This window comes from Erinaceus europaeus, chromosome 4 (genome assembly GCF_950295315.1).
Source record: "Erinaceus europaeus chromosome 4, mEriEur2.1, whole genome shotgun sequence".
In the NCBI taxonomy this organism is placed as follows: domain Eukaryota; kingdom Metazoa; phylum Chordata; class Mammalia; order Eulipotyphla; family Erinaceidae; genus Erinaceus; species Erinaceus europaeus.
In genome coordinates this window covers 142,856,627-142,880,245 of record NC_080165.1, presented here as the reverse complement: position 1 = coordinate 142,880,245, position 23,619 = coordinate 142,856,627, and the positions used below count along the sequence as shown (strand labels likewise).

Sequence of the window (23,619 nt, the reverse complement as noted above, 5' to 3'; positions counted from 1 at the left end):
TAAATAAATAAACATTAAAAAAGAAAAAAAGGGAAAAATATAATAAAATATATAAATAAAAATATATAAAAAATAAAAGAGAGAGACATTGAGAAGGAAAGGGATGATAGGGAGGGAAAAAAGAGAGACACCTGCAGCCCTGCTTCACCACTCATGAACCTTCCTCCTGCCCTCCAAGGTGGGAAACAGGCTCAAGCCTTGGTCCACGTGCATAGTAACGTGCGTGCACTGCCGGGTGCCCCGTGCTGCACCCCCTTCAACTTAAGACTTTTCATTATCACCATGTTATGGCCTCTGGTAGAGACACTGTTGGGTGGCCTGGTAGGTGGCGCAGTGGCTAAGGCACTGGACTCTCAAGCGTGAGGTCCTGAGTTCGCTCCCCAGCAGCACGTGTACCAGAGTGGTGTCTGATTCTTTCTTTTTCTCTATCTTTCTCATTAATAAAAAATAAAATCTAAAAAAAAAAAAAAGACACTGTTGGTAGCCTAACCAATGTCCACTTCCCCCTTTCTTCCCAGCAGAACTCCCATTTCCTTCCTTTCTTCCTCTCTTTCTTCCTTCCTTCCTTTTTTTTTTTTTTTCCTCCAGGGTTATTGCTGGGGCTTGGTGCCTGCACTACAAATCCATTGCTCCTAGAGGGTATTTTTCCCATTTTCTTGCCCTTGTTGTTACCCTTGTTGTTGTCATTGCTGCTGTTGTTGGATAGGACAGAGAGAAATGGAGAGAGGAGGGAAGACAGAAGGTGGAGAGAAAAACAGACACCTGCAGACCTGCTTCATCACCTGTGAAGGGATCCCCTGAAGGTGGGGAGGCGAGGTTCAAACCAGGATCCTTTTGCCGGCCCTTGAGCTTTGCGCCACCTGCCTTCCTTTCTTTTATTGGATAGAAATTGGAAGGAAGAGGGAGACAGAGAGGAGATTGAGTAGTTGTGGCCTCAAGTTCTTGAAGCCTGCCACACACTCATTTTCAATTACAAAGGCTTCCTCAGCCCACCTCCTGCTCAAAGAGGCTATTTCCTTTCACCTTGCCAACCTTCTTCTCTTCCCACGTGGGACTTGGCACCTTTTCCTTTTATTTATTTGTTTATTTATTTATTTTCCCTTTTGTTGCCCTTGTTTTATTGTTGTAGTTATTATTGTTGTTGTTATTGATGTCGTTATTGTTGGATAGGACAGAGAGAAATGGAGAGAGGAGGGGAAGACAGAGAGGGGGAGAGAAAGACAGACACCTGCAGACCTGCTTCACCGCCTGTGAAGCGACTCCCCTGCAGGTGGGGAGCCGGGGGCTCCAACCCGGATCCTTAACACCGGTCCTTGTGCTTTGCGCCACTTGTGCTTAACCCACTGAGCTACCGCCCAATTCCCAGCACCTTTTCCTAGTCACTTTTTACATTGTGAGATCACTTCTTGGGTTCTTTGAGTTCATTTGCCTTTCATGATGGTTTTCACTCATTCTCTAACCTCCATACTGAGAATGTTCCTTTGAGATACGCCTTCCTATGGTCTGCACTTTCTGACCTTTGGGATCAGTGTCATTGTACTAAAAATATCTCTACTTTTCCTCACATCCGGTATCCAAGGGTTGCTGACCCAAGAGACTTAACAAGGTAAGTTATGTTCTTTTTAATTTCTTTATTGGGGAATGAATGTTTTACATTCGACATTAAATACAATAGTTTGTACATGCATAACTTTTCCCAGTTTTCCATATAACAATACAACCCCCACTAGGTCCTCTGTCATCCTTTTTGGACCTGTATTCTCCACACCCACCCACCCACCTCTTTGGTGCAATATGCCAATTCCAGTTCAGTTTTTTTTTCTTTCAATAGTACTTTTTTCATTATCTTTTTTGTATTAGTTTGTCTATAAAATAAAAAATATCGACAAGACCACAGGATAAGAGGGATACGTACAATTCAATAGTGTTTTAACAGGTTCACCAAACATAGTGACGCAGGGCTACAGGTGTCTCTCTGCCTCTCTCCCTCTCAATCTTCCCCTTCCCTGGCAGCTTCTATCCAATAAATAAATAAATAATGAAAATAAAAAATTGAAAGAAAGGGGGGCCAGGTGGTAGCACACCTGGTTTCCACCTGCAGGGGGAAAGCTTCACGAGTGGTGAAGCAGTGCTGCAGGTGTCTCTCTGTCTTTCTTCCTCTCTATCTCCCCCCCTTCCCTCTTGATTTCTGGCTGTCTTTATCCAATAAATAAATAAAGATAATTTTTTTTAAAATTTTAAAAAGAAAGGAAGAAAGAAAGAAAACTCAATAGACCAGCCGTGAAATCGCTCAGCTGATAGAGGACAAGGCTTGCATGCCTCAGGCTCCACTTTCCACACCAACTGCATGTGCTGGAGAGATGCTCTTGCTTCTCGCTCACACATGTAAAATTGTCTTTTATGTTATTCAGATGATAACAGAAGTTTTTGGGGAGCTGGGTGGTAGCACAGCGGGTCAGGCGCACATGGCACAAAGCACAAGGGGTCATTTCATAAGCAGTGAAGCAGGTCTGCCGGTGTCTATGTTTCTCTTCTCTGTCTTCCCCTCCTCTTTGTCCTATCCAACAACAACAACAGCTATGTAAACAATAACAATAACAACTACAACAAGTGCGACAACAAGGGCAACAAAATGGGAAACATATCCTATAGAGCAGTGGATTTGTAGTGCAGGCACCGAGCCCCGGCGATAACCCTGGAGGCAAAAATTAATTAAAAAATTAATATTTTTTTAAAAAATTAACGTTTTTTGTTTGTTTTCCTTTTCTTTTCTTTTTTTTTTTTTTTTACAAACAAAAACTCAAAAGAATTGCAGGCTGGTTCAGAGCTAGAGTGCAGGACTTGCATGTGTGAAGTCCCGGGGATGTCTGGTGCTGGTGCATTCTCTCACTCCTTAAATAAATAACCACCAGCTGGAAGAACTTTGGACTCCCTGCGGCTGCGGTTCCCAGTTTGATCTCTAAGACTGTAGATGCTCTGTCTCGCTCTCTCTTCTCTGCCTCAGGTGGAGTGCTCTCTCTCTCATATGTAATAAATAAGATAAATCTTTAAACTATTAATAAGTTTTTTAGACAGAGAAAGAGAACACTGAAGCTTCCTTTGCTGCAGTGGGGGCGAGCTAAACGGGTCGTGCACGTGGTGGTGTGGCGCACTAAGGGAGCTGTCTAGTTATTCTTTATTGGTCAGCCCAGTAAATAAATATTTTAATTTTTATTTAAACTTTAAATAAAAATAAAAGTTTTTGTTTGTTTTCTTTTTCTTTCTTTCTTTTTTTTTTATTTTTGTTTTTACACTCAAAAGAATTGCAGGCTGACTCAGTGCTAGAGTGCAGGAGCTATATAGCTCAATTGTGAAAATCACTGAGTTTTCAATCACATATGCTTGACAACAGTAAGAAAATGTTCTTTAGGGGTAGGAAGATAGCATAATGGTTATGCAAAAAAGCCTTTCATGCCTGAGGCACCAGAGGTCCAAGGTTCAATCCCCAGCATCACCATAAACCAGAGCTGATCAATGCCTGAGGAGAAAAAAAAGCCACACAGACAGAGAGAGAGAGAGAGAGGAAGAGAGAGAGAGAATGAGAGAGAGAGAGAGAGAGAGAAGACAAGAAGACATTCTGTAGAGACTGTCATTATACAGCCTGGCAGGTAGCACAGTGGGTTAATTCTTCATTTCAGTCTCCAGCATTGCATTTGTCACAGAGGAAACTGGCAGAGCCATAGTTAAGACAAGAGTCAGTAGAATAATATGGGGGGGCGGGGGAGTCGGGCGGTAGCGCAGCGGGTTAAGCACAAAGTGGTGCAAAGCACAAGGACTGGCATTAGGATCCCGGTTCGAGCCCCCTGCTCTCCACTGCAGGGGCGTCACTTCACAGCTGGTGAAGCAGGTCTGCAGGTGTCTGTCTTTTTCTCCCCCTCTCTGTCTTCCCTTCCTCTCTCGAGTTCTCTCTGTCCTATCCAGCAACGATGACATCAATAACAACAATAATGACTACAACAATAAAACAACAAAGGCAACAAAAGGGAATAAATAAATAAATAGACATAAAATCTTTAAAAAAGAATATTATGGGGAGTCTGGAAACACTGAAATGCATATAAGAAAGTTGATTTTTATGGCAGGTTGGGTGCTACAGATAAATTGAAGGAAAATGAAATCAGTGGTATTAGGAGAATGTAATAAGTAGTTGTGAAAAAAAATGAAGTTGGACCCCTACCTCATAACACACACACACACACACACACACACACACACACCTCCATATGTGGAAGATAAAACCAGAAAACATTAAGAACACAACTCAGGAGAATACTCCTGTGAGGGTCTGAGCAATGATGCACCTGCTTGAGCAGTGCAACAGAGAGAGACACCTTCTCTCTCACCTCTCTCCCTCTTATCTCTCCTTTCTTAAATTTTTTGTGTTTATCCAAAATCAATCAGTAGATAATAGATAAAAATCACAATTAAAACACACTAAAAGGGGAGTCGGGCTGTAGCGCAGCGGGTTAAGCGCAGGTGGCGCAAAGCACAAGGACCGGCGTAAGGATCCCGGTTTGAACCCCGGCTCCCCACCTGCAGGGGAGTCGCTTCACAGGCGGTGAAGCAGGTCTGCAGGTGTCTCTCTCTCCTCCTCTCTGTCTTCCCCTCCTCTCTCCATTTCTCTCTGTCCTATCCAACAACGACAACAACAATAATAACTACAACAATAAAACAACAAGGGCAACAAAAGGGAATAAATAAATAAAATAAATATTTTTAAAAAATTTTTTTTAAATATTTAAAAAAAAAACACACTAAAAGGAGGAGGAGAAGGTGAAGGAGGAAGAGGAGGAGGAGGAGATGAAGAAGAAGAATACCATTACAACTTCATCCAAACGGAAGGTTTCCACAAAGGGCTACAAAGGGCCAACAAGATAGCTCACCTGAGAGGATGCCTGCTTTGGCATGCACACCACCCAAGCTTGAGGTCCGCCCCTGAGTACTGGGGGAAGTTTTGGCATTATTGTGTCTTTCTCTCTGTCTGCCTGTTTCTATCTCTTTTTGTCTGAAAGAGTCAGCCTGGTTGGTAAAATTCTGGTGATGACAAGCTACAAAAATATTGAATCATACCACATAAAATTAAAATTGTGACTCTTCAAAGACATTCCGGTGGGGGCCCGGCAGTGATGGACCCCTGGTGCACATATGACCAAACTCAAGGACCTGGGTTCAAGCTTCCACTCCCCACCTGCAGGAGGGACGGACGCTTCACAAGCAGTGAAGCAGGTCTGCACGTGTTTATCTTTGTCTCTCCTTCGCTATCTCATCCTCTGCTTGAAATTTCTCTCTGTTCTGTCAAATAAAAATAGAAAGAAGGAGTCTAACGAGGAACTATGGCAGTGGCCAAGGAGATCTTACAGATGGACGTGTAGGCGCGCTGCTAGGAATTCCAGGAGAGCGCAGTGGACAAAGAGGTGAAGAAGGCGTAAAGGCAGAAAGCCCTCTCCTGCCACCCAGACAGAAACCCGGATAACCCCAGAGCAGCTAGACTCTTCCACCAGCTTTCTCAAGCTTTGGAGGTGCTGACTGGTTCTGCAGCCAGGGCTGCCTAGGACAAAATCAGGGAAGCCAAGAAGCAGGCAGCGGAGAGGACTCAGAAGCTTGATGAGAAAAGGAAGTGAGTGAAACTGGACCTTGAGGCCCAGGAGCAGCAAGCCCAGGCCCACAGCAAGGAGGAGGAGGAGCAGAAGGAGGAGGAGGAGGAGGAGGAGGAGGAGGAGGAGGGCCGGAGCACCCAGACCCTAGAGCAGGAGAAGAGGGCTCCCAACAGCTGCAGGAACAGCAGAAGCTGGTGCAGGAGCCTGTGCGCCAGGAGCAGGAACAGAAACTGAGAGGAAAATCAGAAAACCCAGCAGGCCAAGGAACACCCAAGCTAAAGCTGAAATGGAAGTGCCAGAAGGAGGACCAGTCGGAGAGCAGCTACTCCAGCATGTCTCCCTAGAGCTCCTTCAAAAGTGCAGGGAGGAGGGTATAGCTCAGGGGCAGAGCATTTGACTGCAAATGTTCTTTTCCCTCCAGGGTTATTGCTGGGCTCGGTGCCTGCACCATGAATCCACCGCTCCTGGAGGCCATTTTCCCCCTTTTTTGTTGCCCTTGTTGTAGCCTCGTTGTGGTTATTATTATTACCATTGTTGATGTTGTTCGTTGTTGGATAGGACAGAGAGAGGTGCTCAAGCCGGTGTTGTCCACTAAGAAGGCGGGCACTGCTGTGGTGGAGTTTGCACTGTGAGGGCTGCGAAGCTGGCTCGCAGCATGAAGTGGGCCTAGTGAACAGCCCTTGAAGGGCGGCCCCAGAGCACAGTGGGTCATCCAGGCCTGTCACAGGAGTCAGTGGTGTCTCAGCGGGACCTTGAGAGCTGAGATGTGCCCGAGCCAGGCAGCAGCCGGTGGCTCAGATGGAGCAGGAAGACTCGGCAGAGGAGCCCGCATAGCCTTCCAGCCTCTCTCCTCCCTTTCCCTCAACTTTGCCAATATTTTTTTTAATATTTATTTACTTAATTCCTTTTTGTTGTCCTTGTTGTTTTATTGTTGTAGTTATTATTGTTGTTATTGATGTCATTGTTGTTGGATAGGACAGAGAGAAATGGAGAGAGGGGGGAAGGCAGAGGGGGGAGAGAAAGACAGACACCTGCAGACCTGCTTCACCGTCTGTGAAGGGACTCCCCTGCAGGTGGGGAGCCGGGGGCTCAAACCAGGATTCTTACGCCAGTCCTTGCGCTTTGTGCCACCTGCGCTTAACCCCCTGCGCTACAGCCCAACTCCATGCCAATAATTTTTTAAATGTCAAAAAAAAAATTAGAAAGAAAAAAAATAGCTGCTGGTATCAGTGAATTCGTCATGTAGACACCAAGCCCCAGAGATTACCCAGGTAGCAAAACAAAACGAAACAAAACAAAAAAACATTGGGGTGGGCTGGGGGAGATAGCTCAACCAAGAGACTGCCTTGCCACATATACAACCCAGACTCCATGTACAATGCCATAGGGGAACTGAGGAAGCCCTGAGCATGGGGGACATCACACAAGCAAATCCTACATTCTGACCCAGAGTCACTCCTCACAACTCTTTTGACTTTTCTTTCTTTTTTAAAAGATTCATTTTATTATTTAAATCACATGAAATGTGTCTCTCTAAGTGAAAAGGTTCACCTGGGAGTAGTGAAATCACTTATGTGATAGGCCTTGACTCAGTAGAAGATAATTAAATAGAAGCATTCGGAAGTGAAGAGGCAGTTACTAAAGGTGAGAAAATGTCTGCTGCACAGATAAGCAAAACAAAGAATTATAATCCAAAATACATTTTTTTCCTCCACACTGGGGTCTTACGTATGCCTGATTACTTCATTCACTCTTGGGTCAACTTTAAAAAAAAAAAAAGATACTGGGAGTCCCGCGGTAGCGCAGCAGGTTAAGTGTACAGTTAGGATGCCAGTTCGAGCCTCCGGCTTCTGACCTGCAGGGGAGTCACTTCACAGGAGGTGAAGCAGGTCTGAGGTGTCTCTCTGTCTCTCTTCCTCTCTATCTACCCCTTTTCTCTCAATTTCTCTCTGTCTCTATCCAATAACAAATAAATTAATTAATTTTTAAAAAAGACATTATGGGAGTCACGCAGTAGTGCAGAGGGTTAAGCGCAGGTGGCACTATGCGCAAGGTCCAGCCTAAGGATCCCAGTTCGAGCCCCCGGCACCCCACCTGCAGGGGAGTCGCTTCACAGGCGTTGAAGCAGGTCTGCAGGTGTCTGTCTTTCTCTCCCACTCTCTGTCTTCCCTCCTCTCTCCATTTCTCTCTGTCCTAGCCAACAACGATGGCATCAATAACAACAATAATAACTACAACAATGAAACAAGGGCAACAAAATGGGATAAATAAATAAATATTTAAAACATATATTATTTATTTATGATTGGATAGAGACAGAGAAAAATTAAGAGGGGAAAGGGAGATAGAGAGGCAGAGAGACACCTGCAGCTCTGCTTCACCACTTGTGAAGGTGTCCTCTGCAAGTGGGGACCAGGGGCTTGAACCTGCATCCCCGAGTTCTGGAGAGTGAAAGCTTAACCAGGTGCAATACCGCCTGGCCCCTTCCTGGGTCAATTTTTTAAAAAATATTTATTTACTCCCCTTTGTTGCTCTTGTTGTTTTATTGTTGTAGTTATTATTGTTGTTATTGATGTCGTTGATGGATAGGACAGAGAGAAATGGAAAGAGGAGGGGAAGACAGAGAGGGGGAGAGAAAGACAGACACCTGCAGACCTGCTTCACCGCCTGTGAAGCGATGCCCCTGCAGGTGGGGAGCCGGGGGCTGGAACCGGAATCCTTATGCCGGTCCTTGCGCTTTACGCCACATGCGCTTAACCCGCTGCGCTACCGCTCGACTCCCCCGGGTCAATTTTTTTTCTTCAACGTTTTAATCTCAGAAAGAGAGAGAGATAGAGAGAGAGAGAGAGAGAGAGACCAGAGCACTGGCCGCCACCTGTGGGGCCATGCCATCCATGGTGATTCCATGTGATGCTGGGGTTCTAACTAGAGCCTCAAGCATGGCAGGGCAGTGTTCTCGGGTGAGTTATTGCCTAGCTCCCCAAATATATTATTTATTTATTTTAAATCTTATCATCTTTATTTGTTAGATAGAGACAGCCAGAAATCTAGAGGGAAAAGGGTGATAGAGAGGAAGAGAGACAGAGAGACACCGGCAGCACTCCTTCACCACTCACAAAGCTTTCCCCCCTGCATGTGGAGACTGGGGGCTCAAACCTGGGTCCTTGCGCACTGAAACATGTACGCTCAACCACGTGCGTCACTGCCTGCCCCCCCAAAATGTATTCTCAAAGATGTATTCCTTTTATGAATGAGAAAGAGGGAGGGAGGGAGAAAGAACCTGAGAAGTGCCCTGGAACACACACTGCTGGCCAAACACCATGCTTACGACTTCAACACCTGGGGGTCGGGCAGTAGCACAGTGGGTTAAACACACGTGATACAAAGTGCAGGGAAGGACCGGCCTAAGGGTCCCGGTTAAAGCCCCCGGCTCCCCACCTGCAGGGGGGTCGCTTCACAGGCAGTTAAGCAGGTCTGCAGGTATTTGTCTTTCTCTCCCCCTCTCTGTCTTCTCCTCTCTCCATTTCTCTCTGTCCTATCCAACAACAATGGCATCAATAATGACAACAATAATATCTACAACAATAAAACAAGGGCAACAAAAGGGAAAATAAATATATTTTTTTAAAAAGTTCAATGCCTTATCCACCATGCCACCTCCCAAGTCACTAAGAATACAATTTAAATACATCCAGTGAATCAGAAGAATAGTCAAAGGCAAATGGTGGACTGGGGCTGGAGAGGGAGCTCACTGGGTAGGGCGTGCCCCTCACCATGCGAACAGTCAGAGTTGAAACTCAGGCACCCCATGAGAGGTGAGGTCCCACTGGAGGAAGCTCCTGCATTGCAGCTGCAACCAGGACAAGGAAATAAAACATGTACAAGGCCCTGGAGTGAACACACACACACACAGTACTAAACAGTTCTGGATTTCTTTTCTTTTTTTCAGCCTCCAGGGTTATCGCTGGGCTCAGTGCAGGCACTAAAAATCCACTGCTCCTGGTGGCCTTTTTTTTTTTTTTATTGGACATGACAGAGAGAAATTGAGGGAGGGGGAGAGAGACCTGCAGATGGGCTTCACCGCCTGTAAAGTGTCCCCCCTGCACGTGGGGAACAGGGGCTCGAACCCGGGTCCTTTTGTGTAGTGTGTTATGTGTGCTTTGCTGGGTGCACCACCCCTGGCCCTTCAAACAGTATTTTGTAAAAGAGAAAATACTAATGACTTACACTGAGAATCCTCCAATCTTTTTGTAATCAGAGACATGCAATTTTAGATGATCGAGATCTTCCAGATGAGTAATAGCAACGACAACGACAGAAATAAATTAAATAAGTCTCTGAAAGTGCTAACAAGACTGGGACTGCCTGGAAGTGGCACACCCTGTGGAGCACACATACTGCCAAGCACAAGGATCTGGGTCCCAGCTCAAAGTTCCTCACCTGCAGAGGGGGCGGGGGAACGTCATGAAGAGTGACACAGGGCTGTAGGTGTCTTTCTCTCTCTCTCTCTCTCTCTCTCTCTATCTATCTTCCCTTCCTCTCTCAATTTTTCTCTGTCCTATCCAATAAAATGGGAAAAAATGGCCACCAGGAACAGTGGATTTGTGGTACAGGCACCGGACCTCAGCGATAACCCTGGAGGCAAAATAAAGTAAAATAAAATAAAAATAAATAGTACAGTTACAAAGAAAGAAAGAAAGCAGATACACCAAAGAAAAGAACTCTGGGGAAGGGGGTGATTTCAGGTCCTGAAGCCTAGTGGTGGAGGAGGACCTGTGGTTACTTTCTCTCTACCCTGAGACTGTTCCATAGGACCTAGGCACGGAGTTTGAGTGTTCGGCAGAAAACTGAGAAATGTTACACATGTACCAAGTACTATCAACTGTAAACCATTAATCCTCCCAGTAAAAATTAATTTTCCCCACCTGCAGGGGAGTCATTTCACAGGTGGTGAAGCAGGTCTGCAGGTGTCTTTCTCTCCCCCTCTTTGTCTTCCCCTCCTCTCTCTATTTTTCTCTGACCTATCCAACAACAACGACATCAATAACTACAACAATAAAACAAGGGCAACAAAAGAGAATAAATAAATTTTAAAAATTAAAAAATAATAATAATTTTAAGGGAGTTGGGCTGTAGCGCAGTGGGTTAAGCACACATGGCACCAAGCGCAAGGACCGGCGTAAGCCCCCAGCTTCCCACCTGCAGGGGAGTCACTTCACAAGTGGTGAAGCAGGTCTGCAGGTGTCTCTCTTTCTCTCCCACTCTCTGTCTTCCCTCCTCTCTCCATTTCTCTCTGTCCTATCCAACAATGACGGCATCAATAACAACAATAATAACTATGAAAACAATAAAAATGGCAACAAAAGAGAAAATAAATAAATAAATAAAATTAATTTTAAAAACCAAGCAGACATATGAATTAAACACAATTTAGGGTTATGAAAATATGGAACCTGAAAGACCAGAGTAGATTTCCTTCTAGGTACTTAATGAGATTCTAGCTTTAAAAAAAAATTGCTTTACTGAATAAAGGCAAGAGACTGGCATACTTTAATGATGACTCTTTACTAACTATCAGGCCACCCCATCAGCTGAGGCCCTATTTGGGGAGTCCTGAGATTCCCAAACAGACATGATGGGCCTAGACCTCGAATAGATCCCTCTCTCTATTGTTACTGGTCATCTCTATCAGGAATAACATAAGAGACCCCTTGGTGGGCCCCCATAGGACCTGACCCTCAACTTGGATCAACAATGGTAGAAAATGTTCCATCCTCTGAAAGGAGGATGGACAACATACTCTATGCTACACCTGAGAAAGATGGGTGGATATTGGGGCAGCTTGGAATGTTCCTACTCATGACCACAGAATGTGAGCTCAGATCTACAGGGATGCAGAGGTCACATAGGCTCCTAAGCTGAATATGGGTCCCAGATCACATCAAATTGATGGGGTTTACAGTCAACAATATTTATACACCTTTCCCATATTTGGGAGATACTCTCTTCCTTGATCCAACTTTCTGGTCCCCTTTCCAGACATGACAGCATCTCCTCAGATAATAACTTGGATCCACCTGCATATCGGATATCAGGCTCAGGAAAAAAAAACAAAAAAAACTAGTATAGCCACAGGCCCTTTGGAATATAACTAAACTAAGCCTACTAACTATCAACAAAATGGAAACCCTCCCCCCAACTCTTCATCTGCACTATTGTAGCCTTTAGGTTCATGATTAGTCAACAATTTGTTTGGCTCTATATGTTAACTCTTTCAGCCATGAAGTTCTAGATGCTACCATGATGCCAACTGGACTTCCCTGGGCAGACAACCCCACTAATGTGTCCTAGAGCCCCGCTTCCCCAGAACCCACCCCACTAAGGAAAGAGACAGACAGGTTGGGAGTATGGAGCAACCTGTCAACACCCATGTTCAGCAGGGAAGCAGTTACAGAAGCCAGACCTTCCCCCTTCTGCATCCCATAATGACCCTGGGTCCATACTCCCAGAGAGTTAAAGAATAGGAAAGCTATCAGGGGAGGGGATGGGATATGGAGTTCTGGTGGTGGGAAGTGTGTGGAATTGTACCCCTCTTATCCTATAGTTTTGTCAGTGTTTCATTTTTATAAATAAAAGTTCAAAAATTTTTTTCAAACAAAAAAAAAATGCTTTGGGCCGTTCGGTATGTGATGAAGTTGGTCAAGTGTTAGATCTTCAAGCATGAGGTCCTGAGTTCTGTCCCTGACAATGATTATGCCACAATGATGCTCTGGTTTGTTCTCTCTCTCTCTCATAAAATAAATAAATATTGAAATAAACACCTTCAGGGAGAAGCTTCGTCAGAGGTGAAACAGGGCTACAGGTGTCTCTCTTTCTCTCTCTATCTCTTATTTTTTAAAAATATTTTATTTATTTATGAGAAAGATAGGCAGAGAGAAAGAACCAGACATCACTCTGGCACATGTGCTGCTGGGGATCAAACTCAGGACCTCATACTTGAGAGTCCAAAGCTTTATCACTGTGTCACCTCCCAGACCACTCTCTCTATCTCTACTTTACCTCTCAATTTCTTTCTGTGTCTATCCAAAACAAACAAACATATCTACTAGGGTAAGAGCATTCATTTCATTTCTTTAAACGATACTAGTACTTGCACAGAGTGCTTTCTGTGTCTGCTGCACTTCACAAGCAAAGGGCAGATACGTTACTTCAGGGATCTGGGCTGGCATGAGTTTAGCTTTGTGTTTCTTTTCCTTTCCTCCACTAAGAAAAAGCTATGGGGGGCAGGGGTAAGCCAGACCTAAGCAGTGCTCTGGTAGAAAGAAAGAAAGAAAGAAAGAAAGAAAGAAAGAAAGAAAGAAAGGAAGAAAGACGGAAGGAAGGAAGGAAGAAATGTCTTTGTCCTATTAAAGTATAAGAAAAGAAGGCAGTCGGGCGGTAGCGCAGCAGGTTAGGCGCACATGGCACGAAGAGCAAGGGCCGGCTTAGGGATCCAGGTTCAAGGCCCCGGCTCCCCACCTGCAGGGGACTGTAACTTCATAGGCAGTGAAGCAGGTCTGCAGGTGTCTGTCTTTCTCTCCCCCCCCTCTGTCTTCCCCTCCTCTCTCCATTTCTCTCTGTCCTATCTAACAACAATGACATGAATAACAACAACAATAATAACTACAACAATAATAAAAAACAAGGGCAACAAAAGGAAAAATAAAAGAAAATATATAAAGAGAGAGAAACTCTATCAGAAGGGATGAATTCAAGCAAGCACTAAGTTCCAGTGGGGAGTGTCTGTGTTTAGGAGGGCACAGAGCAATTCAAAGGTTTGAAAATTAACCAGAGTGAATGAAAGAAAGGCCTGATGCCATGAGTGAACTTTATCAAAACTGCCTAGTGCCCTCCCCAGAAGACTTTCATCTGTAAAATAAGAAATGTTAAGTGGGTTTGTTGGATATTCTTAGAAGCTGTGGCTATAAGCTTCCTATTAATAGACAGTCATCAGTTCTATCTAAACCTATACACTGCTGTCAAAAGATTCCTTCAATCTGGAAGTTTCAACATTCCGACTCATTTTTCTTTTCTTTCTTTACGCCCATAATGCAAATTGATGTCTTTCTATCCTCACTCAACTCTTCCTGGCATGGACATACTTGGCACTGCCACATTTGCCAACAAAGGTTGAATACTATATTTTTGGAGTAGGCTTTCATAACTTTTACAATAAGCAAAAAGCCCTGTTATGTGTTTGATCTGAACTTGCAAAGGCACCAAACAAACAAAAAAAGTACATGCTGAGAACGGGTGAAAGAGAAAGAAACGCTGCTTCTCATATTTATCTCTGGGAACTGGAAATGCACAATGGAGTAACAGCTGCTATGGGTTTCCACTCGAGACTTGCAGATAAGTTATTATTGAAATTCAAAGTTGTGACATCTTGAGATAAATATTTGCCCTTGATTTTCACAGCCTCAAATTCAACAGAAATCTGGAAGGGTTCACAGTCTGGCCCAGAGATGAGCATTTTCCATCTACGGCTTTCAAATTGGGGCTGAAAAGGAGCCCAGGTTGGGTTCTGCCAACAGGTTCCTCTGCTGTAGCAGCTTCCTGATGTCATTAAGTCTTTAGCCAGGTTTCAACCTGTGCTTGAACACTTCCTTTGGGTTGGGGATAACAGCATAGTGGCTATACAAAAGACTTCCATGCCTGAGACTCTCAGGGTCCAGGTTCAATCCCCAATACTGCCATAAGCCAGAGCTGGGCAGTGCTCTGATAAGATAAATGAACAAACAAATGAATACCTCTTATATTTATGATTGTTTTTAAAGATCTCAGAGTTACCATACAACTAAGAGCCAGAGTTGGGCAGTATTCTGGTCTCTGTCTCTCTACTGCTGTCTCTTTAGATAAATATATATCATTAAATAGGTAAATCAAATCATTAATATTTTAATGATCACATGATTAATAAAAAAGAAGAAAAGGAAAGATTTCTCTTGTAAAAATTTTTTTATTGGATAGGAACCAAGAGAAACTGAGAGGGGAAAAGGAGATAGAGGGGGAGAGAGACAGAGACACCTGCAGCCCTGCTTCACCACTCATGAAGTCCCCCCGCCCCCGGCAGGTAGGGACCAGGGGCTTGAGTCCAGGTCCTTATGCATGTAATGTGTGTGCTTAACCAGATGCACCACTGCCTGGCCCCCAAGAAAGTTTCCTTTACCCTTTTTACCAACTGACCCAGCAGCACCTGCCACCAGAGTCCCTCCCTACGCCAACTGTACCTGCCAATGGGGTGCCAACACCCTGACCTAATTTTTTGGAGAAACTCCATAGGAAACACCTGACTGATTGCATCAAAGTAAAAAAAAAACTCTGGGGAGAAGGGAAGTGCAGATTTTCAGCTCCACTATAGGGGACTGGGGTTAGGGACACAGACCCTTGGTGGTGGGATGGTGTTAATATTCACTCCTATTAATATGCAGTCTTATAAATCACTACTCAGTCATTATGAGAAGGGAAATGTAGATTGACTGTCTTGGATTCTTTGATGCACAGACCCCAGTGACTCAGGCAGTAACTCAATAAGTGCAGCAAGCAAGTAGAAAGAAACTTTTATTTATTAGGTACCATAAAGTACTTAATCAAATAGTTTCTACTTAGAACTAGATACTCTCCTCACCTACTTCCTATTTCACTTCCCTCAATCACTCCAATGCTAACTTTGTCAGAGTAAGGACTACAAAAGCTGGATAAGGACGAGAGACCAGCACACTTTAATGATGGCCCTTTGGGTCACTACCAAGCTACACCATCACCTGGGGCCCTAGTCAGGGAATCCTGGCGTTCCCATGTAGATATGATGGGCCTAGACATCTAATAGATCCCTCTCTCCAATGTCACTAATCATCTCCATCAGGAACAACATTGTGGACCTTCTTGTGGGGCTCTACAGGACCTTGACCTCAATGTGGGTCAACAGAGGCAGGAACTGCCCAATTCTCTGAAAGGAGCTGGGTCAGCATACTCTGCCTCTAGAGAAGACTGGTGCCGAAATGAGCGCAGCCTAGAACATTCCTAACTATGGCCATGGAATATGAGCTAAAACCAACAGGGAGGCAGAGGTTACACAGGCTCCTGTGATGAATATGGGCCCCAGATCAGATCAATGAAGTTTACCGTTAATGGTTAACTTATATACTTTTCCCATATTTGGGAGCTACTCTCTTTCCTGATCCAGCTTTCTAGTCCTATTTCCAACTCTGAACTATCCTCCCCGACAATACCTTGAGTCCACCTGCATGTTACCTGTAGGGCTCAGGCAAAAATTAGTAAAGTGATGTGCCCCTTGGAATATACCTGAAATAGACCTACTAGCTTTTTCCAAATTGGAGACCCCAAATCTCATCTCCTATATCCTTGCCTTTAGGCTCCAGATTATTAAACAATTTGTTCTGCTTTATATCTTAATGCTTTTCAGTCACCAGACTGCAGGTACTACCATGATGCCAACCTGACTTCCCTGGGTAGACGACCTCATCAGTGTGTCCTGAAAACCCAAGTCTCCAGAGCCCTGCCCACTAGGGAATGAAAGAAACAGCCTGGGAGTATGGATTAACCTGCCAATACCCATGTCCAGTGGAGAAGCAATTACAGAAGCCAGACTTTCCATCTTCTACATATACCCCATAAAGATCTGGTTCCATGCTCCCAGAGGGATAAAGAATAGGGAAGCCTCCAATGGAGGGGATGGGATACAGAATTCTGGTGGTGGGAATTGTGTGGAATTGTATCTCTCTTATCCTTCAGTCTTGTTGATCACTATTAAATCAATGGGGGGGGGGGCTGGCTGACTATTATAGGCCTTAATTCTCCAGCCTTAACTCTCACACACACCTCCGAATCCAAGAGCAGAAATCTTCCACCATAAAAGAAACCCTTGCATTGTTGAGTTCCCACATGGTTCAAGTCCTCCACTCAACTTCCCTTCCACCTGGTTTTTCTCCCCTGCTGACTCACTTAAACAGCTGGTCCTTCTTGAAGTATTTGGCTTAGACACTGTTACAAGGACTGGGCTGCCTTGTATGCAACCACTGCTTAGTCACTTTTCAAGAGAGACTGGTAGACTGGGGGCGGGGGTGGGTGGGAATCGGGGTGTAGTGAAGTGTTACAGTTCAAAAAAATCCCTGTCTCTCTCTTTTTCTTTATATTTATTTATTTATTCCCCTTTGTTGCCCTTGTTTTATTGTTGTAGTTATTATTGTTGTTATTATTGTTGTTATTGGATAGGACAGAGAAAAATGGAGAAAGGAGGGGAAGACAGAAGGGGAGAGAAAGAAACCTACAGACCTGCTTCACCACCTGTGAAGGGACTCCCCTGCAGGTGGGGAGCCGGGCTCCAACCAGGATCCGAGTCCCTCTCCTTTTCTTTTTAAAGATTTTATTTATTAATAAGATTGGAAGAGAGGAAGAACCACACATCGTTCTGGTACATGTGGGGCTGAGGATTGAACTCAGGACCTCAAGCTTGAGAGTCCAATGCTTTATCCACTGCACCACCTCCTGGACCACTTCCTGCCCCTCTCTGTCTGTTACAGAGTCTTCGGCACTAGCCCTTCCATCTGAAGAGAAAAAAGCAACAGAAGATCTAGAAGGTGGCGCAGTGGATAAAGCATTGGATTCTCAAGCATGAGGTCCTGAGTTTGATCCCCGGCAGCACATGTACCAGAGTGATGTCTGGTTCTTTCTCTTCTCCTTTCTCATGACTATAAATACATTCTTAAAAAAAAAAAAAAAGCAACGTTTTAACAAACTCAGTCACTTCCCAGGAAGAAGGACCAGCAAGGTCTCTTTCCCCCAAACAATGCAGGATAAGCCCACCTCACAACTTTCGCTCCCCCTCTCATCTCCTTTCCCCATCCTACCCCCCTCCGCCGCCTTCCCCCACCTGCTGGTTACCTTAGGAGTCAGCCCTTCCTACTTCTGTGCCCACTGAGGGCAAACTCCTGGGGAGCATAGTAGGTGCTCAATGAAGGCGCGCTGCACAGATCACGCCCTCACCCCTTCCAGGACAAGAGCACCAAGTTGCGTGTCCTTCCCTGCCCCCTAATCTCCCCCACCCCGTAGTGGCCCCACCCCTCCCCTGGGTCCTGGCCACCCAGCCAGCACCCCTTCTGCGGTTCTCAGGGCTCCAGCAGGAGTCTCACCGCAAGCCTGGAAGTGGGTGCGGCTGGGAGCTCGGGGCCACACGCGCACCCCTTTGCACTGCCCGCACCACCCCCCAGCTCTCCTCCTGCTGCTGGGGCCCACCCCACCCCTGCAGGAAGAGTGGGGCGGGGTGGGGGGGGAGAGGATCTTGGCTGCGGCCCCCTCCCCCGCCTTATAAAAAAGAAATTGACTTTTGTTTGGAGTTTGTGAAAAGTGGGGCTCGGGGCCCAGTCAATGGGGCGCCCCGCGGCGCGGGCTGAGTGGCGCTAGCGCGGGGCGCTCAGCCGCGGCCCCAATTAATCCGCTCTTTGTGCGCCCGGCCCTCCCCGCCGCAGCCGCACCGGCCGCCCATTGTTTGCCCCGCCGGGCCGCGGGATTTACCCTTTTCAAACAGCCCGTTTTGTCCCGGGCAGTTCGAGCGGAAGTTTCTCACTGACAATTTGCCCCAAATAGATAGATTTGTCAGAAGCGACCTTCAGCAAGGAAGCAAAAAGCCACCGGCCTGAAGCCTGGGTGGAAACCCGGACTGGACATCCTATCCGCGGCTGCTCTGGCCGGTGCGCCCACCCAACCCCACCCTGCGCCCCGCACCCCGCACCCTGCACAGCCGGCACCTCGAGGGCCTGACTGACCTCCACCTACCCAGCTGGGAAATGGGACAGCCTGCCGCTTGCAAGCCGTAAGTCCAGACGCTGGGCCCAGGAGCCGGGGAGGTGGTGCACAGGGCAGGGAGCAACGTTCTAGTGCTCAAGGACCCGGGTTCGAGTCGCCCTGCTCCCCACCTGCAGTGGGGGAAGTTTGCCTAGCAGTGAAGCAGGTCTGCAGTTGTCTCTCTGTCTGTCTCCCTTTCTGTCTCCCCTTCCCCTCTTACTTTCTCTCTGTCCTATCAAATAAATAAAATAAATTTTAAAAGTTGCGTCCATCAACAGGGACCGTGAGCAGGGCCTTTCTCTCCATCCACCTTTGTGTGTGTGTGTGTGTGTGTGTGTGTGTGTTGTGTGTACTACCTGCAGAGGGTGTCAGGAGCCACATATAACCACCCAGAAGATGGGTCGTGGTCCCCAGGCCAGGTTTGTGCACGTCCTGTTTCTCTTCCTTAACAAAGATGTCAACCGGGTTCAATCTCATGTGGTCAGGTGGTGCTTTTGTGAGGTCTGGCTATTGTCCCTTCAATAAAAGTCAAGATATCAGACAGGCTGTGCTGAGTAGCGGCTGGGGGTGGGAGCTCTCAAGTTTGTGAGTTGGTGCAACTGTCAGTCGTCCTCCCTCCCCCCTCACCACCACCACCACCACCACCACCCGTCCACCCACCCACTGGAGTCTCCCTCTTCTCTTAAATGACCTCACTTGATAAGGAAATTTTAAATGGAGGGTTCGAGCACTGGGGGAGCAATGTGCTGTTGGTGACAAGAATAGTGACTGATTTCTTCACACTTAATGGGAAGTATGAGTCTTTTAAAAATACAGCCTCATACCAAACTAATCTATGAATTTTACACAGAACTGAATTGTGTTAATCATTTGATGGGTTTGTTCATTCGCTACCGCTAAATGGAGAAATACTGAGACCAGTCGGTGGCACACATGATTAAGTGCACACATTACAGTGCACAAGGACCCGGGTTCAAGCCCCCCGGTCCCCACTGGCAGGAGGAAAGCTTCCCAAGTGGTGAAGCAGGCCTGCAGGTGTCTCTCTGTCTCTCTCCTTCTCTTTCTCCCCCTCCCCTCTGAGTTTCTTTCTCTCTATATCCAATAATAAATAAATAATATTTAATAAATAAATAAGTGGAGAAATACAAAGGTTGGGACTCTGCCCACAGTGGCTGTTTCTACTGTACTCAAGCAGTCTCTTTCCTTCAGGCCAGAAAATTCCCTGTGAGTGAGTGGCAGGAGAGACAAATTGGGGGGGGGGCGCATCTGGTTTTTGTTTACCATCAGGTGAATACACACTTCAGCATCATACAGAGGAAACCCTAGGTGGTCTTTAACAAGATTTCAGTGGTTAAGAGCTACAATTTAGAGAAGATGGCAATGCATACACAGTGTCAATGGTATTTAAATAAACATCCCAGGCAGCAGAATAATGGTTATTAACTGTGATGCTCTGGGCTTCTGAGTAATTTCTCAGGCCTGTCTACTGTCAGACAGCTGCGGAGCTCCCCCCCCCTTAAAATGTGTGATATGCTTCATTTTCCAGTTGTATCTACCAGCCAAATCACTCAGAGCAGACCCTCTGTGGAACAGAGGTAGATGGCTTATAGTGACAGCCAGTAGTAAGAAAAGACTAGAAACAAACTCCTTCAAAAAGGGTCTATGTCTCTCTGAACTGTAATTCATGTGGGCCCTTCAGTATGGGGTCTGGGTATTTAAATAAACAACCCCCTCTGGCCCTGCTCATTTGCACAAGTGTTCTCAAACTTGTTTGGATTGTGCAACTACATTAAAATGTACCCCAGTTTGAACTTGGAAATGATTCAAGCAGTCTCAAAAAGAAAGGTAAGGTTGTTTTGTATTAATTCCTCTCTCACTTGTAGACCAAAAAATAATAATAAATAAAATAATAATAGGTTTAAAACATTCCTCTAGTGATCAGGAGACTAAAAGGAACATTTGTACGTTCTGGACATGCAGCCCCAGTCCTCTAGTGATCAGGAGACTAAAAAGAACATTTGTACATTCTAGACATGCAGCCCCAGTCTGTGTTTAGCTGATCCGACTGGGAGCACGTGTGTTCGTGTGTTTAGGGATCCAGTGTATGCGATTATGGACCCTTGGGTAATTCTACATCATTTCAGCTGATCGTAAATGCATGGGCCAGGGCTGAATTAGCTCCACTGTTGTTGTTTAATATTTATTAAGCATCCACTTTGCTCTAAAAGATGGTCAAAACATATCAAGAGAGCCCCAGCCTTAAAAAAAAGAAGGCATCTAAATATTTGTATTTTATCTATAAAGAGCTACACACATGTGGCATGTGCAGGAAGCATTTCCAATCCCTCAGCATCCAGTGTCCTGGTGTGATAGGAACCTTAGGTTTCGCATCAGTGTTTCATTCACTGCCAAGTGTCAGTTACAGGGGACATCTTAGCGACTGGAAGAAATGCCTGCAAGCTACCTCTTGAGCTGTCAACTGTTTTACCTGAAGGGCCACATCCTCATCTTCCCAGCAGGCAATCCTCCGGAGGCTCTGAAGCATGAGATCTGATAACCCCATCTTCATCTTCGCTTGCACAGATACAGATGTTATTAACGGCTATAGTTTATCCAACCCTTTTTTAAAAAACGCAGCTGCAGCATTTGACTTGGGACCTCCTGTGAATCCCACTGGTTGACTTTGTCTTGCACAAAGCACGTGGGGTGTGGGGGAGGGAGAAGATGAGAGGGGAGGTTTGTTTTGTTTTGATTTTTTTTTTTATCAGTCTTCCCTAAATAGCCACTCAGGCATCTTTGTAAGTGATGTGAATTCTGAAATTACTTCCTAGACAAGGACAACAGAATGCTGTGTGAACTAGATCATTTGGAGACAAAGCATACTAGAATGTACGATGCTTTTCCCTGCATTGTTAGAGAGCAAATATGTGGTCTTGAAGGAAAGCATCACAGTTTATTCTCGACTGTATTGGCCACATTGAAACTGGGCTACACCATTTTACATAACAATAGTTTCTGCTAGAGTTGAAACCGTAATCTTGACAAAGTGGATCCTTACCCCTGTTGTAGAGATAAAAGGGGGTAGGTTTTTTGTTGTGTTTTGTTTTAATAAGAAAGGCCCAAGTTGCCAATACACACTGTTCAGATCTAGCGGCTGCTCAGTCTGGTCAATGACTTGCTCAGCACCTGTGAGCAGTGTCTCTAAGTAGTCCCTTTTGTAATTCCTATCATCCTCTGCAGTACAGAAAGAGACCTCACAGGTTTCCTGTCCTGTGTGACACAGTAAAACTCAAGTACTGGCAGGATAGGGAATTTAGAGGAAAACCTAGGAAGTGAGAAAGTTCCAGAAACACTAAACTATTGCTTCAGGATTAAAAGGGGAGGGGGAAGCTTTTCTTAATTCTGATTACTTGAGTAATTTAGCTTACGTGAGTAAGCTGATTACGTGAGTAAATTAGCTTAATTGGAGCTTCTAGAAAACTTCAGGGGGGATAGGAGTCCATTTAGTGCAGTGAGTAAGAATTTCAGAGAGCAGTGGACAGTCTCCAGAGTCTGCCACCCTAGCTGAGTGACCTTGGACAAGCTTTGTCTGTTTCCTCACCTGTACAATGATGGAATTAGGTGAGTATTGATCTCTAAAGTTCTTCCTAGAGCAGGGAGATATCTCAGCTTTAGAGCACAGGACTTGGGTGCTTGAGGCCCTAGAAACCCCTAAAGTGAAAAATTAAGTAAATCTTCTTGGACAAAAGAGATTTTTTGCATAATGGTTATGCAAAAAAAAAAAGGAAGAAGAAGAAGAAGAAGGAAAGAAAAGAAAAACTTTCATGCCTGATGTTCTGAGGTTCCAGGTTCAATCCCATGCATCACCATAAACCAGAACTGAGCAGCACTCTGGTTAAAATAAAATAAAAAGTTTAAAAACCAACAAACCAAGCCATCAGTCTTTTTGAAAGTTTCTTCTGATTCCTATGCTCTAGCCACTCCTTTGATTCTGGACTGCATCTAAGCCAAGTCAAACTGTGTAATTCACAGGCAATGAAGAGGCTAAATTGGATCAGTGGTCACTCTCTTCTTACAGACAGTCTGCTGCTTCTTTGTTTTTCATTCTGTGGTTTTAGAAAGTGAAAAAATAAAATACAGCCACCTACACTGCTTCCCAAGCTTTGGAGACCAGAAGAGCTGTCCCTACTCTTGGACCCTCCGACCGACCCCAAGTCACAGGCTTTTATGCATCCTGAGTATCCCTTCTACAACCCACACTCCTAAAACATCACAAGGTGCCAATGACTGGGGCTAGAGACCTGGGGTTTGGGGTTCAGCATTTGCTCTCACAGAGATCCATGGATCACTGGAAAGCTGAGATTCTCTATGTCTTTTTTGAACTTTTTTACTTTGTCCATTAAGAACAACAAAAACAGGAAGTTTCAACTCTGCTGTCCTATCTTCCAGGGGGAGGGAGGAGACTGCATTATCTTCTTGTTCCTTTGTTCCTGGTAATATCTCTGGTTATTTCTGTTTTAAATACATCTCAGGTGAATCATCTTAGCTGAGAGGGATTCCAGATGCAAATTAAGGCAATTTGACATAAAAACCATGACAAATTCTTCCTGAGACAGGATATAAATAAATTAAATATCTCATGTAAGGGAGGGAAAAAGAGATGGGGGAAAATGATTCTATTTGATTATTTTTGGGGTGTGAGGAAGAAAATAAACTACAGTGAGCTGTCTGGGAGCTGGTGCAGTAACTACAGCACTGGACTCTCATGCCTGAAGCCTGGAGTTGGATTCCTAATAGCTCATGTGCCAGAGTACTGCTCTGGTTCTCCCAATCAGTAAATTTAAGTCTTTTAAAAATATTACAGTGATAATCGCAGGTGGCGCAAAGCGCAAGGACCAGCATAAGGATCCCAGTTCAAGCCCCTGGCTCCCCACCTGCAGGAGAGTCCAAGTGGTGAAGCAGGTCTGCAGGTGTCTGTCTTTCCCCCTCTTGTCCTCCCCTCCTTTCTCCATTTCTCTCTGTTTTATCCAACTACAACGACATCAAATAACAACAATAATAATAACTACAACAATAAAACAAGGGCAACAAAAGGGAATAAACAAACAAATATTAAACATTTCAAATATATATATATATA

At 45.1% G+C, this 23,619-nt stretch overlaps 1 pseudogene; it reads left to right on the top strand.

Annotated features, from left to right (window-relative positions):
* Window positions 1-5,372: 5,372 nt before the first annotated feature.
* Window positions 5,373-6,470, top strand: LOC103124725 (dnaJ homolog subfamily C member 17-like; annotated as a pseudogene).
* The last annotated feature ends 17,149 nt before the right edge of the window (window positions 6,471-23,619 follow it).